A 17,366-nucleotide genomic window follows, 5' to 3' on the forward strand; every position below is an offset into this window, starting at 1 on the left:
CATTTTCAATTACTTTTACATGTAACAATTTCACACCCCTTCAGGTACTAACGGGGGCTTAACTTACATGGTATCTGGAGTTCCACTCTTTACCTTAGCAACCCCCAAAATTATGGATTCAACACTAATATCGGTCTCTCTTTATCAGTTTGACTTCAGCCTCTCATTCCTTCTGGGAGAGTAAAGGGGTATTGCCACCGCTAGGGCTGAATTTGCTTTTAAATGGCATTAAAACTTCTATCAATTAACTTAGCGACCAATGTCGCATTTAGAAACCGGCGTCCCTACGCACTTTTGCTGTCCCTGCGCCCCTAGTAATTACATATTTCTCCACCACTTCATCCCTAACTTAAAAATAAAACGTAATTCAATTATGCTTAATTAGTGAATTAAAAATTATTACAGTTAAATGCCAGTCAGTAGGTGCTACAGCTATAACTACGTAACAAAAGGTAGCAAATGAGAAATATGTTCTGAATTACACTAGTTAACAAAGGTTTTGTTACATAAAAGGAAATACCTGTTCTTAAAGGAACTTTTTGCGCTGAATTCGAATATGCACTCGGGTTTTCTCCATCACGTACGATTTTCCCGTAACAGAGGGATTTTCGGGAAAATCCCTCAAAAATTTCCCTTTTCGTTTATTTTACACCCCAAGATCTTGTCCCCTTGCATATACTAACATAGAAATTATACCTAAGTATACTTTGATTCATATTTAACAAACCCTCCAAGTTTCGTAATAATCGCTTTATTCTTTCTAGAGAAATAAATATGTTTGTATGTATACTGTGTGTACTGTTTATTGCACCTTATAGTAATGCTTTCAGATCTCTTAAGTTGAGGTAAAACGTTTTGCTTTATTACCACAAACACATACATAAAATATAATACAATATAATTTACAAGTGTGACAATTTACAATAAACAATAATACAAATGTACCAAAAGGTCATGAAAAGACAATCAAAACTATCACAATATATGAAACTTCCATTGGGTTACAAAAACGTACACTACTTCCTTCTTTTGTAAGAAATGTTGCATTCTCTAACAAGACCCCAACAATAGTCCCCCATCATTGAAGGATCCCATCGTCCCTGGTACCTTTTCTCCATTGCCATTATATCTTGGTGGAATCTTTCCCCTTGTTCGTCGCTGAGAGCACCTAGGTTAGCAGGAAAGAAGCTGAGGTGGGAGGGCAAAAAGTGGATTTTTAAAGACATCCTACAACCCAACTCTTTGTATTTCTGTATCATGTCCTGTACGATTTCTGTGTAACTCTCAGCTTTGTTATTGCCCAGAAAGTTGCGCACAACACACTTAAATGCTGTCAAGGCAGCTAGCTCAGCACTGTTTAACTTGCTGTCAAAGCTATCATCAAGCATTAATTTCCTAATTTGGGGACCAATAAACACTCCCGCTGAAATCTTAGCATCACTCAGGTTAGGGAACTTATCTCGCAAATACTTGAAACCTTCACCAGATGTGTCCATGGCTTTGACAAAGTTTTCCATAAGTCCTAACTTGATATGAAGTGGCGGTAGTAATATCTTATTAGGATCTACCAAAGGAGCGTATTTGACGTTGCATTCTCCAGGTACGTAATTCACTCTAGGTTCCCATTCCTTCACTTCATAATGTTTGTCATCAGCTCGGCTATCCCATAAACATAAAAAAACATTGGTACTTCTTGTAACCGCACTGCAGTCCTAATAAAATACTAACTACCTTGAGATCACAACATATTTGCCAACAATGGTCCTTGTAATTTATAAGATTTAGCAAAGTTTACATGGTGTCATAGGATTCCTTAATCTTCACTGAGTGCGCAAGTGGTATAGAAGGTTTTTTATTTCCATTATGTAAAAGGACAGCTTTAAGGCTGACCTTTGACGCGTCGATAAATAACCTCCGTTCTTCTGGAACGTAAGGAATTCCTAGCTCCGCCATCAACCCATTTATATCCGTACATACGCACACATTATCTTGCATTGAGAAATAGCTTGAAAATTGAACATGCCTTTTCCTGTACACTGATATGTTCGTTTCTGCATCCAATAAGTTCCACTGCTGGAGCCTTGATCCCAGAAGTTCCGCCTCTTGTTTTGTCAGGTGCAAATCACGGACTAGGTCATTAAGTTCAGATTGCCGGATGAAATGTGGCTCGCGAACACAGTCAGGGATGAACGTTGGATCCTTGGATGTACATGTTGATGTCGATGGTTCATCAAGGTCATGATCATCATCAGAGTCTTTTGGCCATATCTCTTCCCAGTTGGTAGGGGGCTCGGGAAGTGGAAGTTCATCCCGTGCGGAATAGGTCTAATTGCGGATTTAACGTTGGGATAACTTATTGTGTATTTGCTTTTTTTAGAATGTCCCTTAACTACTGTGAGACAAAAATAACAATCATCCAGATGGTTGGTGGGTTCTCTCCACACCATTGGTACAGCAAATTTCATGAACCTCCGTTTCCCTTTGGCCCATGCAAGTAAAGTGACGTAGCACGACGCACAAATTATGTTGGGTGCCCAAGTTTTGTCCTGATCTCCCACACGACATCCGAAATATATATAATATGCTAGTTTCACCGATGGCGTAATGGATCTACACTGTCCTTTAACTACAAACTGGCCACACACATAACAAAAACTATTCGGTGAGTTAACACACGAACGCCGTCCTCTTGACGCCATTGTACTGATCACAAACTAAACTTCTAGTCTTAGATGGGTATAATGCCGTTAAGATCAAACATGAAAGCACTCTTAGCAGCAAAGACAACTTTGAAAGTGAAGTAGTGTTAAACCACACGTCAATATAAAAATGTACAAAACTCCCTCACCAGGTGTCAAGAACACAAGAAAGAAAGAAATGCGCGGGGGAGGGGGGAAAAGATACCGTAGTGGAAAATTCAGACTGCATTAGTTCATTGCTGTCAACAATGAATCTGTATTCCATTCTTTCTTTCTTTTGCATTCTGTTACATTTGATAACAAATATTGATAACCATTTCATGAACAAAACGAAAAAACTTGGAGAATTGTATTTATATGTATTAAGATATACATATACCGTACGTTTAAAAAAATATACGTTGGAAGTACATTCTATTTTTATACACGTTTCTAATTTACAGAGAGCAATACAAGTGTGTTGTTGACTATTGTAAATATTCATTTTTATGTCTGTGTTTGTAGTAATAAAGCAAATAGTTTTTACCCCAACTCAGGAGATCTGAAAGCATTACTATCAGGTGCAATAAACAGTGCACACAGTATACATACAAATATATTTATTTCTCTAGAAAGAACAAAGCGATTTTTACGAAACTTTTAGGGTTTATTAAATATAAATCATGGTATACTTAGGTATAATTTCTATGTTACTATGTGTAAGGGGACAGGAGCTAGGGGAATAAAATATCTGAAAAAGGGAAATTTTTGAGGGAATTTCCCGAAAATCCCTCTGATAGGGAAAACTGTACGTGATGGAGAGAAACCGAGTGCATATTCGAATTCAGCGCAAAAAGTTCCTTTAAGATCAGGTGATTTTTCTCATGTAACAAACAAAAAGTTTAAATTTGTTAACTAGTGTTATTTGTAGATTTCTTACGCTATCATTACACATATTAGAATAGTAAAAAAGGATTGTTCATGAAATAATTAATTTGCTCTTGATTTTTTTAACTTTTTCACACGAACAAAAAAAAATATTATTTATTATTTTAAATTTTGCGCTCTTGGCACGGGCCTAGTTGGCCCAATGGGAAATGCGGCACTGTTAACGACGCTGAAAACTTACGATTCGACACTAATATAGGTTGATTTCGATATTTTTATGTCCCTAAGTAAGCATCCTGGGTGTTAATGGGAACTTTATTGGAGTTTAGCGGAATTGAAAGTAGAACTATTTACCTAAGCGACCACGAAACTATGCATTCGATATTTTTATTGATAATTTTCTAGCATTTTTTATATGGCATTTTCTAGCATTATTGTTTGTTATGGATTGTTTTGGAATAAAGAGCGTTTGTCTTGGGAAACATAAAGACATATTCAGGAAATTAACGTGGTATGTAGTAGACTTCACATTGATCCCTCCATTTTAAAAATTAAATTTAAAACCCAAAACAATCATTCATTTTTCGTTTGTCATTGATTAGCTTGAAGAAACAATTACGCGTTTCAAAAAAGGTATATATATATTTGGTCTAGGAATTAATTCGTGCGGTTTTTAATAAAAATTGAAGCTTTATTTCAAAAACAAAGTAAATGAATACGTTAACAAAAATATTGTCCATCGCTAGCCACTACTTTCTCCCATCTTTCAGGCAATTTACGGATTCCGTGTCGAAAGAATTCCTCATCTTTTGACGCAATCTAATCAAAGATCCATTTTTCGATATTTTCTGAAGAAGTGAACCGCTGTCAAATCAAATCGTTATTCATGCAATCGATCAAGTAGTAGTCAGACGGAGCAGTGTCTGGTGAATATCGCGGGTGGAGTAACACTTTCCATCCGACATTTTCCAAATAGGTTTTGACCGGTTTTGCGACATGTGGTCGAGCGTTATCATCTTGATAAATAAGTTTATTATGCCTGTTATTCCATTCTGGTCGTTTTCAGGCCAGAGCTTGCTTCAAACGCATTAATTGTTGTCGATAGCGGTGTCCATTAATAGTTTCATCAAGTTTCAGAAGTTCATAGTACACCACACGTTTCAAATCCCACCATATATACAGCATAACCTTTGCACAATGCATATCTCGTTTCGGTTGTGAAGGACCTGGTTCACCTTGCTTCACCCAGGCCTTTTTTCGTTTAGGATTCTCGTAATGAATCCACTTCTCATCACCAGTTACAATTCGATGCAAAAATCCCTTCCTTTTCTGTCTTTGAAGCAGCAATTCGCAAACGGTTTTTCTTCTTTCAACGTCTTTCTTTTCAATTCATGTGAAACCCAATAAGACATCTTTTGAATCATTCCTATGGCTTTCAGACGTTTGGGAACTGTTGTTTGCTCAACTCCAAATGCTTCTGCAAGTTCGTCCTGCGTTTGACACGAATCCTGATCAAGCAATGCTCTCAATTTTTCATCTTCAAATTCTTTTGGCTGTCCAAATTGCTTTTGGTCTTCCAAGCTGAAATCACCACCTTTAAACCGTGCAAACCACTTCTGACACGTTCGCTCAGCTACAGCATGGTCACCAAACACTTCCACTAAAATATGATGACTTGCGGTAGCACTTTTCTTCATGTTAAAGCAATGAAGAATAACTCCCCGCAAAAACACTTTATCAGGCACAAAATGCGCCATTTTCAGTTGAAGAAAAAATGTTGTTGTTTCCGCTTCAAGCAACTGACATATACTAAACAAGATGCTCAATGACAGTAGTTTTCAACGCATGTTTGGATCAACGAAACTATGGGACAATAAGCTAGTTACGCCATCTTTTGTAAAACCGCACGAATTAATTCCTAGACCAAATATTTAAAAAGTAATGTTGATTGCTAATTTCACACATTGGTAAGCTGCCAATGTGGAATAATTCATTTATCCTGAAAACATGGACAAGTGGTACTGTATTCTTGGGGGTAATTTTTCTTGGAATATTTTCTAAAAAATGACTCAAATGATTTTCTTCATATTTCGTATATAAATATTTCGTTAATAATCTCGTATTAAATAACTCATTTCTTTTGAAACATTCAAAGGGGTAATTTACTCTTAGAAGTGAGTCTTTTTCGGACGATTTTTCTCGAAAACAACTTGGGCAGTTTTATTCATACTTCGTAAATAAATATTTCATTATTAACTTGATAATGTAGCATTATTCATTTCTCCTTTAAAATTCCACAAGGGATAGTTTACTTTTGAGAGTTAGTTTTTACTGGCGATTTTCTCAAAAACGTCCCAGTCAATTATGTTCGCATTTCTAAAGTAAATATTCCATTAATAACCTATAATGTTGCGTAAATTATTTCTTATGAAAATATTCACAAGGAGTAGTTTATTTCACTAATAAATATTTCAGTTATAACTGTGCCATAACATGATTATTTTGTTGAGTTGATTTTAGTTTAGCGTCCCGTTCAGCAGCGAGGCTATATGAGACGTGGACCTACTGATTAACGTGGAATCCGAACCACATGAGCTCCCGCCGGGAATCGAACCCGGGTCTCCCACGCCAAAGGCGCGTACGCTAACCGCTTAGCCACGAGGGAGCTCAACATGATTATTTTAAGAAATTGGAGCGAGAAAGTTTAGTGCGAGGGTCCGTAATTCTATTATATATATTTCGGTACGTTGAAAAAGACGTTGTCTGAAGTTTGTGATCCCATCACAGGAAAACAGCTGAACGATTTGAAATGAATTCTGGAACATAGCACCTATCTCCATCTGGGTTTTTGTTACGTTCTTTTATTCGAGTGTATTTTAAGGGAGATTTACGGATGTCAACATTTATTAGGAAAATAGAGTATCCCTCGAGCCCTTTAAGCTAGGAAAATGAAACTTGTTAACTTTTCATTTGGAATAAGCATACGGGGTGTTTCTGTGTTTTCGGAATTTCCGGTTTTAATTAATGGGAGAGGATCATTTTCTATATTTTTCGCCACAATGAATTCGACGTTATCTACTGTTTATGATCGCATCAGGGAAAAGGGGTGATCCGTTTGAATTAAATGTTGAAACATGGTACCCATCTTAAGCTAGAACTCCCTGTTACTTTCATTAAAGGAAGTATTTTATGTGGATAAGAGTTTAAAATTTTGTCAATAATAGATTATCTAAGAAGTTTGTATTATTAACTTTCATTGAAATGCATATCTCAAGGAGAAGAGGGGCTTCAAATAGTTTTCATAAACCTATTCTCTCCTTACGGAGAACGAAGATATCAGCTAATTCTTATAAAAGTAAGACATCCTCCTCTCTCAATCACACAAACTCTTAATAGTTCATGGCTAGATTAATAGATGTCGCAAGCTGCATTGCCTACTCATTCACGCCAAGAGGTACAACATACAGAGGATCGACAGAAAAAATCTAAAAACACTTCATACAGGACACATAAGTTTGGCCCTCCACTGTACAACACGTGTTGCGGTTGCCGATCGTTTTTTTTTTGTTTTCAATGTGTCACGTGGACCTTCCTCTTCCGTCAGCAGTAACCACTTCACCTGTGAGTGTCGTGGTGTGAAAGTGGTACGGTAAAATGGGCGACCTGACAGACTTCCAAAGAAGCATGATCGTTGGTGCCCGTCTGGTTGGAGCTTCAGTGGCAAACATTGTGGGAGTATCGAAAGGCACTGTGTCCAATGTCACGAGGGCATACACCAGGGATTTATTTGTAGCCAGGGAAGCCTGGGAATTTCCCCCCTTCTAAATTTTGATTCCCTGTCTCTAGGTTTAATTCAGCCTTCCCAGCTTGGGAAGATATTTTCCCCGTTTTTTAAGCTATAAACTCTTTTTAAGTGCAATGATTCAACTTCATGTTTTAGTAGCGATTCTTTATTTTTTTCAGTATGTTTATTGTCGCGAGCTATGTTGGTCTTGTTTATAAAATTGCTTTCTGAAGAATTGTTCATAGAATTGCTTTCAGTTTCTTCTGCAGAGTGTAAGAGAGGCTTTTCCAACTTAAACTTAGAGCATACTAGAAACCATTTATCTGTAAAAACCCTCAATCTCTTCTTTCCATAAACGTTAATGGGCCAGACATTACATCTTTCAATGCAGAAAAGTATGCCTTCAGCTGGATAAAAAATGGACATCATATTGCTACCGACAAAACAACTGAAAAAGACAGTATCCGATGTAAACCAACCTCCTATTGGTTCACTATTCTAAAGTGAGGTACGTTGTGAAAATATTGTTAATTTCTAAAGACAGTGTTAGATAACACGCCGTAAGTCATGCTTCAGCTTAGCTCAAGGTGAAATCGGCAGTCAATCCTTTCTCCTTATTTTGTTGTAAAAACTGTAAATATTGTAGGCTACAATGGCTGTTTCAATTTGGAGAATAAAAGTGAAAGAAAAGGTATTTTTTTCCTAGGTAGCATCATATTGGTAATTGTTTAATACATGCTCATGATTCTTCGGAGACCAGATTACAGTCTTTGTTCAATTCTGGATTCGTTTTAATACCAGTATGTTTTGTTGACCAGAAGTTTACTTTCAGCAGAACAATGCTAGGGTCACACACCCCTGAATCTAATTTTATTAAGTAGAAGGAGCAAGTGCAAAAATTCATTTATGATATGTCGAATGATATTTAATACCGTCTTTCCCCTTCTATTTAATAAAATCAGGTTCAAGTGTATGTGCACCTATCACTGCTCTGCCCAAAGTAAACTCTTACCTTTTATCATATTTATTGTTCGGGCGAGGAATTTGGTTTCCAAAGACCAAATTAGAACGGACTAAAGAATTATTTGTCATAACAAAACTGTTTTACGTAGGAGCGTGACACTTGTTACGACAAGTTGTGCAGATTGCAATGTAACTATAGAGCTTTTACTGGATGCTGCACACTTGTCTTCAGCAGTAGGACGAAAAGTAACAAGGTAACACATGTAAACTAATTTACCTAACCAAATCTTATATAATGTACCTACTCGTATTTATAAAAAAAATTGTTTTTAAAAAGGTAAAAAATGAAGAATTTGGGGACCGCCTATCAAACTAGTACCATAATTTTAAAGTAGATAGGTTTAAAAATAACATTGTCCCAACCCGACTGTAAAGTTGTTCTGTTATAGACCCTACGGAACACAATCTTGCATAAACATTCCCCCCTTCTACAAGATCCACAAATAAATCACTGGCATACACAATTCATGGGCATACACGTCTGCAAAGCACAACAGTGGTCGAAAGACAATCCTGTCAGATAGGGACCGGAGGGCATTTAAACGGATTGTAGCAGCTAAAAAGAAGACCACCCCAATAAAAATTACGTCTGAACTCAATTCCGGCCTACAGAACCTGGTTTCATCGAAGACAGTGCGACGGGAACTTCATAAAATGAAAATTCATGGCAGGGCCGCTACCGCCAAATCCCTGGTCTCAACACTAAATGCGAAGAGACGTATCCAGAGGTACAAGGACCACAAGGCGTGAACTCATGAGCAGTGGAAACACGTAAGTGATCCGATGAATCGATCTTCACCTTGTTTCCAACAACCGGTCGTGTTTACGTATGGAGAACACCGTCACAGGCCTATGATATAGATTGTCTGCTCCCAAATGTAAAGCATGGGGTGGTTCTGTTACAGTATGGGCAGTGATATCGTGGTTTTCTGCAGATACCATGTTTTGGAGGAACAATAACACAAAACTCCACACACCACGATTCAGGGGCTGTATACGTCCATTCCACGTCGGATCCAAGCTGTTTTGGACGCAAAAGGAGGCCCCACACCATACAAGGTATGATTTTCACAGTTTCGCAAATATTTTAGATTTTTTTGTCCAACCCCTCTATTTACCAAGCAGGAAATTTGCAGACAAACCGGAAGCTTGTAGATAAAGGTACATGATCGTTATTACTATTACGGAATATTAGTAACAATACAAATATTAGCGCTTATTTTTCATTGCTACCAACATACCTCTTTAAAAGCGGTGAAAAATATTATCTATGATTTTTTGTATTCTAGATAAAACAAATGTACAAAGATGGTCACAAAGTCGCTTTCCCCAAAACCAGTAGCAAAGAAAATAAACAAATAAGCTCTTTTTTCTTTTTTCTTTCTTTCTTTTCTTTTTCTTTCTTTTTTTTTGTACTATAATTGGAACTGCTGTGTTCCTTATGGGACTAGTAACCATGCTTTCATACGTGTTTTGTTAACAATTGTTTATTGGGTGAAGGTGTGCCGAGTAGCCTGGTATTAAGATGAATTGCAAATTAATAAGAGAAGAAGTGTTTTCATGCTACAACCTTAGTGAAAACCCGACAATGACACAAATATAGTGACAACAGACTTTGAGATTATATCCATGTGAACAACAATTACCACGTTCAGCCATAAGAAGCCGGAACCAACGATTCGGGACTACAAGTTCTATGTATGATCTACTACGAAACGGACAACCACAAAGTATACGAAATAAAGGAAGCACTGCATTTGTTGCTCAGAGTTGTGTATCTATTCTGAAGAAGTCTACTAGAAGGCGCCACATGACCTGGCAATGACACGTATATCTTTAAGGAACACGTTAAAGGATTTGAACACGAGACTTTACTAGCCAAAGCTTCTTCATGTGTTGCACGAATGTCATCAGGATCGGCGTGTTGATTTCTGTAAGTTGATTTCATTAGTAACTAGTTTACAGAGACTTCTGGAAACGAATTTTGTAGACAGATGAGGCCTCATTCAAGATGAACGGTAGCGTAAACAGACACAATTGTGTTTATTGGAGTGAAATCAATCCACATGAAGTTGTGACAGAAGAATTAAAGTTCCTGTGTCAATGTTTGGGATAGTATTTGGACTGGAGGTGTCATGGATTGTATCAATTATTTGAACGAATTGCTGCTAGTTACCTTCGGATGCTGCAGAAAGTTGCCATTTCGTAACTTCTTTCATTTAGTGTAGCCCTCGAGACGAGAAGAATCATTTAAAAATTTTTGTCTTGTCACGTTTCTTGGAAAGCTTTATATTCATAATTTTAAACCAAAAATTGCTCTACTGGCTATAACATGAAAATAGTGCTTGTATTTCGATGTTCATTGAACATCAAAGGAACAAAAGAAAAAGAAGGTAATTGTTTTGCTTGTTGTGTATGTACACTTAAGTTTCCTTCTCTTCCCTAGTATCATTGAATATACTTCTCAATTTGCTATTTACTGCCTGACATAAATAGTCGTCTGCTTGTCTCTTCAGTCCTGCAATACGACTGTAGTCCTTACGTGGGCCGCGGTGGCTCAGTGGTAGAGCGTTCACCTCTGGTGCTTGGGGTCCAGGGTTCGATCCCAGCCCCCGCCAAGTGAACTTTGCGGTGGACAAACACCGTGTGCGTGGGTTTTCTCGGGGTTCTCCCGTTTCCTCCCACTTTCTTCATTCCACCATTTCATTCATTACTCATCATCACCGTCTCCTTTAGCCTACCCGGCATAACCATGGGACGTAAAACTCAAAGATTTCATTTTCATTTTTTTTTTTTTTTGTAGTCCTTACGTGTGCTACATTACATGTGTACCATGAGTAGGCATATATATGAGTTTTTAATAGGAGTAGAATGCCATTATGTTCCGTGTGCAATAACGAAATGTTCTTGGTGGTTTTGTTGGAATATCAAGGTTGTAACCAGAGTTCGAAAGTGTCAAATTGCCATAGCGAGTCCGGAACCTTGCTAATTTACGGCCAAAATATGTGGGCCAAAGTATCAGATTAGACTTGTATTATTATGACTAGGGTGCGGATCAATATGCACTAAAATGTGGAACATATACATACAATTATATACTAAAAACAAGTCAAATATGCACTAAAGGAAATATATATGCACAAAAGAATTACTTGAAATATCTATATTTTTCAAACTACTACACAATTGAAGATAAGGATGAAGTAACAATAGCTTCCATGTCAAGTTATGTTGCAAAATCTTGAATCGAACTCACAATCTCTAGTTGTTAAACAGAATCTTATGAAAACCGTTAACCAGTTTTGAATTTAAGTAACCTGTAGGTCACAACAACATATCTCTCTAAATTTGTTAGTGTGAATTTTTTTCGTTTACACGATAGCATGTCGTTGTATGATGAAAAGGTACGCTCCATACTACAATTTGTCACTGGACAATATTTATATGCAACTATCTCCTCTGGCATGAGATCTCATAATAGTTCTCTTCATTTATCTTGTAGCACAGATTTCACTTCGCCCATAAAATTCAAACCTGGGTTCTTGGAAGCCATTTTGTCTACTTTTTCTGCAACAATTTTGCCCACTGATGTTGGAACGGACACAATTTCTTTATTAACCCAAAATTTTCTCAAATGGTGAGTGCTGTATACAAAGACAGTCTTTCAGTCTCCAGTTTCGTCACAATCGAAGGGAGGGATGCAAAATGTTGATTTATAAAAGCCAATTGGCTTCGTACAGTTTCTTTCTGATATGTATCTAGCGCTTCTGAAATGCACTTTGCTTCTTTTGGATCTAGTGCGAGCAGCACCTGAAATATAAAATACATATGTATTAACACCGACAGTATTCTATCATTGTTACAAAAGGATATATAATTCAGTTAGAATCGTTATTGGAAAAAAGTGATTGGAAAAACTACTTGCCTGTTCAATTTCCTAGAGATGCCTACTATAATATAGTGACGCCTGAATCCATATGCCCCACCTTGTTAATATCGGTTCAAGGAGCAGGGATGTGTCGGAAAACATTGCTTTTAAAATCCGTACTCTATAAGGTGCTTTCAGCAATATTTTTTTTTTTTCACAGCAGAGATAAATTTTTTTACAACTGGGAACTGTGCACGAATTTCTTCCACAACTCTATGAAGACCATGTACAACACACGTTACATGGGTCAACTTTGGATAGAATACTTATAATGCTTTTCCTGCTTTAAACATATAAGGTGCTAGATCTGTGAGGAAGATTAGAAACTTGTTTTCTCTATCTGCAGTCGGTCACAAAATTTCTGAAAATAAGACATACACGAATCAAGAAGTAATATTGGTAAAAGAAGCAGAATAAGTTCCACGAAATCTGGCCAAATAACTTAAATTCTGAAAATGTGTTACTTTTGTCAAAAAAAAAAAAAAAAAAAAAGAAAAAGAAAGAAAAGAAAAAGAAAAAAAAGAAAAAGAAAAGCGTAAAAGTTTTTTTAAAGTTTTTATTAAGAAAATTTGTTAATTGTATTGAAAATTAAAGGCCCGCAAATCAGGAATTACATTTTTAAAAATTATTTTTGAAATCGAAAAAGTGAGGTAATTTTATCAAAGAGAGAGACTAGAAATGAGAGTACCATCGAAAATTGTACTTACGTAATACATCACGAACTGCTCTTGCTGCAGTTGAATGATTTGTTTGTTTCAAAGCTTTCATCAGAATCAAGTGTGGTGTTCCTGGTTAACTTTGAATGAACTTTCCAACGACCACAGTAGCGATATATCGACCAGACGAATCTGTGATTTCGTCTATAGACAGCCATACCGGAAAATCTGCGATATCATGCCTGTTGTTTTGTAAAACCTGCAAAATATTTAAAGATATATATTTCCATGAGCAGTTTTATTATTCTATACAGCTTCACATCTGTTTGTTTCTACTCCGAAACGTATGTTTGCATGTCCGAAATTAAAACGAAGATAGTTTGTTTCGTTTGTTAAATAAAACGTTGACTGCCATTATACCATTAGCTCTACAAAAGAATCTAAGTTAAATGAAAATAGGAAATGAATAATACAGAGGGAATAATCGATTCAAGATCGTATGCACTGCAAAAAGAACTTCCGCTCAGAATACAATGGACCTATATAATTCTTTCGTAGTGTTGACTCGTCTGGAACTTTTCTGGCGCAATACTTTGCGAGGAAACTACGAAATTCAGGGTTGCTCAGCTTTATTAAAGGAATGTTAGCTGAGACGAGCGCTTTGCAAAGGTCACCAGCGAAACTATCTTTACTCATTTTTTGATTATCAAGTACAGTTTCAATTGTTTGCTGTTTGCAGGTCTTGCTAGAATTTCTTAAGTGGATGGCTGTCTTCGTATGCTGAACTACTTGATATTTTTTGTCGCATGGTATCTGAAATAATACAAAATTTATCTTTGAAATGAAATTAAAAATCTCTTAATAAGTCAAAGTTAAAATGAAAATAATAAATGTATAACGGTTTTGACAACTAACTAAATATATTGTCTTCATCAGACAAGCATAATACAGGGTTTTCATAAAGTCTGGACGGATTTAATTTGCTTATAATTTTCATTAAAATGCTCATAATGAAATCAAATAAAGTGCAAACGGTAGCGGAAGGATTAAATTTTTAGTTGGCAGCACTGTTAGATAAGCGGCAACTCTGAACACGTTGAGAGAGGGAGAGGGAGGGCAAGGGTCAGTTTCTTACCAAATTCCATCCATTGTTGTCTTCATTGTTGTTTCAATGTTGACTGTTAAAAGTAAGTTGTAAGCTGTATTGGTGTGTGTGTCTTTTAAAGAAATAAATAAATGAAAAACTCCTCTGAGAAGACTTTTTTTATCGTATCAAAGATGGCATCGGTGAAAGAGAAAGCGCAATGTGTTCTGTGGTACGCAGAGCTAAAATCACCGCTTGGCCGTCAAGATCACCCGACCTTACCCCCTACGACTTCTGGCCTTGGGGTCATGTGAAAACGGAAGTTTATGCAAAGAAGCCAAGTGGTTTGGAGAACTTAAAGGACAAAATCAGGGCGTCTGTGGCTGGCATTTCGGATCAAACACGGCGGAACGCTGTGAGTGGATTCCAGCGCCGCCTACGCGAATGTGTGGACGTAAATGGCGCTCAGTTGGAGGTGTGGCGGTGAATGAACTGAGCTGGTGCAGATTACAAGTAAAAATTTAATCCTTCCGCTACCGTTTGCACTTTATTTGATTTCAATATGAGCATTTTTATGTAAATTATAAGCGAATTAAATCCGTCCATACTTTATGAAAACCCTGTACAAGAGTGAGTTGCATAAAATCCTGGCAACTGGTTCTGAACGCTGATTGGTTGGTCAGAATGGACTCAATCAATCATGATAAAAATTGAAAAAATAACTAAACACCAAAAATCCCTTTCCCCCCTGGTCTGGCAAAAAAAAAAAAAAAAAAACAACTACAAATTAAGTTGTTTTTCAATGTTCGTCAATGAACTTACCTCACTGTTCGTCAATTAACGTCCTCTTTCTGCATTTATATTATAGTTTTTATAAACTAGATTTATAGTATTTATAAACTAGATTAACACTGTTGCGATTCACTAAAAACAAAGAGATGAAGTTGAGATTAAAATATCTTAACTAATGTATTGAAATTATGGACATTTGGTAGTTAAACTCTGAGTAATACTTTAATCAATTGAAGACATCTCCAAACGATTCTTATTATCTTTTGAGCGACGGCACTGAGAGGTGAACAGGAGTTCATTCCAACTAGAAATTGAATATAAAAGAATATTATATACTTACTTCATTACAGAAAATTGCTCTCCCCTCCGTTTGTAAGGTAGGGTTCCTATAATCCACTGCTTCAGTACAACAATCTTCGATTATTTATCCTTAGGCATATTCATACAATGCAAACATCACTAACTCAGCGGAGTACGGACTGTTTAAGATCAAAAATGTCCCTTGCTTTATATATGAAGGCTGGGGAGTGGATGCACGTGTTCTCTGTGTCATTGAAACGCGAGAGAGTGGGGGTAGGAAAAGTAAAATAGCGAACACGTATGTTTGAAAATGTTACTCTCAGAAACACTCCGAGAGAACGAAAATTAGCCAAGAAAACAAATATCTTTAAATAGCCCTTAACTTAACTATTTCCTACGTAATGTGCATTTATATACGCTTACGCGGTAAATATGCTCTAACACCTTAAATATGCATCTATATGCACCATAAAACTCCTTTACTTCGGTTGGTAATGACTTGAGGGTCATTCCATATCAACTCACCCAGAGCAATGTGCTTTAATGTCTCGGATTCTCTTCAAAATATATTCATACATAAATACCAATGAAATTATGCTAAATTAACTTTTTCCGATTTTTTGGATGAGAAATGAGCCGGAGAGAAATTTTTGAAAAATGTAAATTTGACGCCAATTTCACTTTCCGGCACTCAGCATCATGGAACTAAAATTACCATAACTTCCTTATTTTTCAAGTTATTTGGCTCATCCAGGTGTCAAATGAAAGCTTAATCTTTTCTCTTTCAGCAGATCCTAAGAAACTTTGATCTGCTGAAAGCTTTTGAAACTTTAAAAGGTTACACTGTCAAACATTAAGACATACAAAGCAAATTTTAGTTAAAAAAAAAAAATTGTGCCATTGCTCAAAAGTTACAACTATGAAACTTTTCAAACTAAATTTGTGCATTCATCTTTACACGTACATTGTATGGTTAAAAAAATAAAAAGGGTGTTTTTTTATATATTTTTTGTAATTATTATTTCTTTTTTTTGTATTCTACATGTACGGAAAAATACAGTTTTAAGTTTTGTTGTAAATTGTGTCATTACTCGTAAGTTACAACTATGAAACTCTTCTAACCTTTTTATAGAATCATCTTAGCACATATATGATATGGTTAAAATATAAAAAGGGTGCTTTTGATATTTTTTAGATTATTATTTTTGTACGTCAGAGTGCAACTCATGAATCGCTCCGGACTTCTATATTGTACTGGACAGAAAATGAAGACTTTTGTTAGGTACCTTCTGAAAATATCATCTGGGAAGTTCCTGTTCCATCTCTTACAAGCCAATCAATCCGGACTTACGCAATTGAAAGCAAAATTACAAAAGACATCATATCATCAGTGAAAACAATGAGCTGTAAAGTATAGGACACAACATTCTGTATGTAAATCTATGTAATTGTGAGAAGTATTACCGATTCGCATACATTAGTCTATTATTTCTTATTTTCGTTGATAGATTTTGTAATAATCACTCAACCCCTTACATTGCTAGGCCCATATTTTCAATACATAAAACCACAAAATTATTACAAAAAATACCTCCCTTTTGGTTATTTAATCATACCAAGAAAATGCAAGCTAATCGTATAAAAAGTTACAAAATTTGATAGTTGTAAGCAATGATACAATTGGGAAAAAAGAAAGGCATAGTTAAAGTACAAAGAAATTATGGCAATACCAAAACTACACATTACCCAAATTTTATTTTTAAGCACACCTAATATTTACTAAGTTGATTATTTGAGAAAGGTTTTAAAGTGAGACAATTGTCACTTCAGAGTAGAGGTGGTAAAATTTTCCGGAATCGGAAATTTCCCTTCCCGGATTTCGAAAAACTACCTGAATTCATAAAATATCTGGAATTTTTCCGACATCGGACTTTTTTTGAATTCCAGAATTTTTCCGAATTCCGAAATTGGTCATCTCTACTTCAGAAGAAAGGCATAATCTGTTAACAACACTAAAACCGTGTATTCAAAAATAAATAATAGACTAATAGATATAGATGAAAACAATAAACATACGTATCGGTAATACTTCTCAGAATTACATAGATTTACATACAGAATGTTGTGTCCTATATTTTACAGCTAATTGTTTTCACTGATGATATGATGTCTTTTGTAATTTTGCTTTCAATTGCGTAAGTCTGGGCTGATTGGCTAGTAAGAGATGGAACAG

At 36.1% G+C, this 17,366-nt stretch overlaps 1 protein-coding gene and 1 long non-coding RNA gene across 3 annotated transcripts in view; both read right to left on the reverse strand.

The window, feature by feature from the left end:
- The window catches only part of LOC145678411 (zwei Ig domain protein zig-8-like), a 998,947-nt gene that overhangs the window by 252,882 nt on the left and 728,699 nt on the right, over positions 1-17,366 (reverse strand). The gene's annotated exons all lie outside the window — the stretch shown is intronic.
- LOC145678412 (uncharacterized) lies at positions 10,760-15,759 on the reverse strand. The gene is made up of 2 exons (XR_014130383.1): positions 13,009-15,759; positions 10,760-12,183 (listed from the first exon to the last, which is right to left on the reverse strand). It is a non-coding gene; the product is annotated as an uncharacterized LOC145678412 (long non-coding RNA).

The sequence above is a fragment of the Thermobia domestica genome, chromosome 2 (assembly GCF_964235325.1).
Source record: "Thermobia domestica chromosome 2, izTheDome1.hap1.1, whole genome shotgun sequence".
Lineage (NCBI taxonomy): Eukaryota > Metazoa > Arthropoda > Insecta > Zygentoma > Lepismatidae > Thermobia > Thermobia domestica.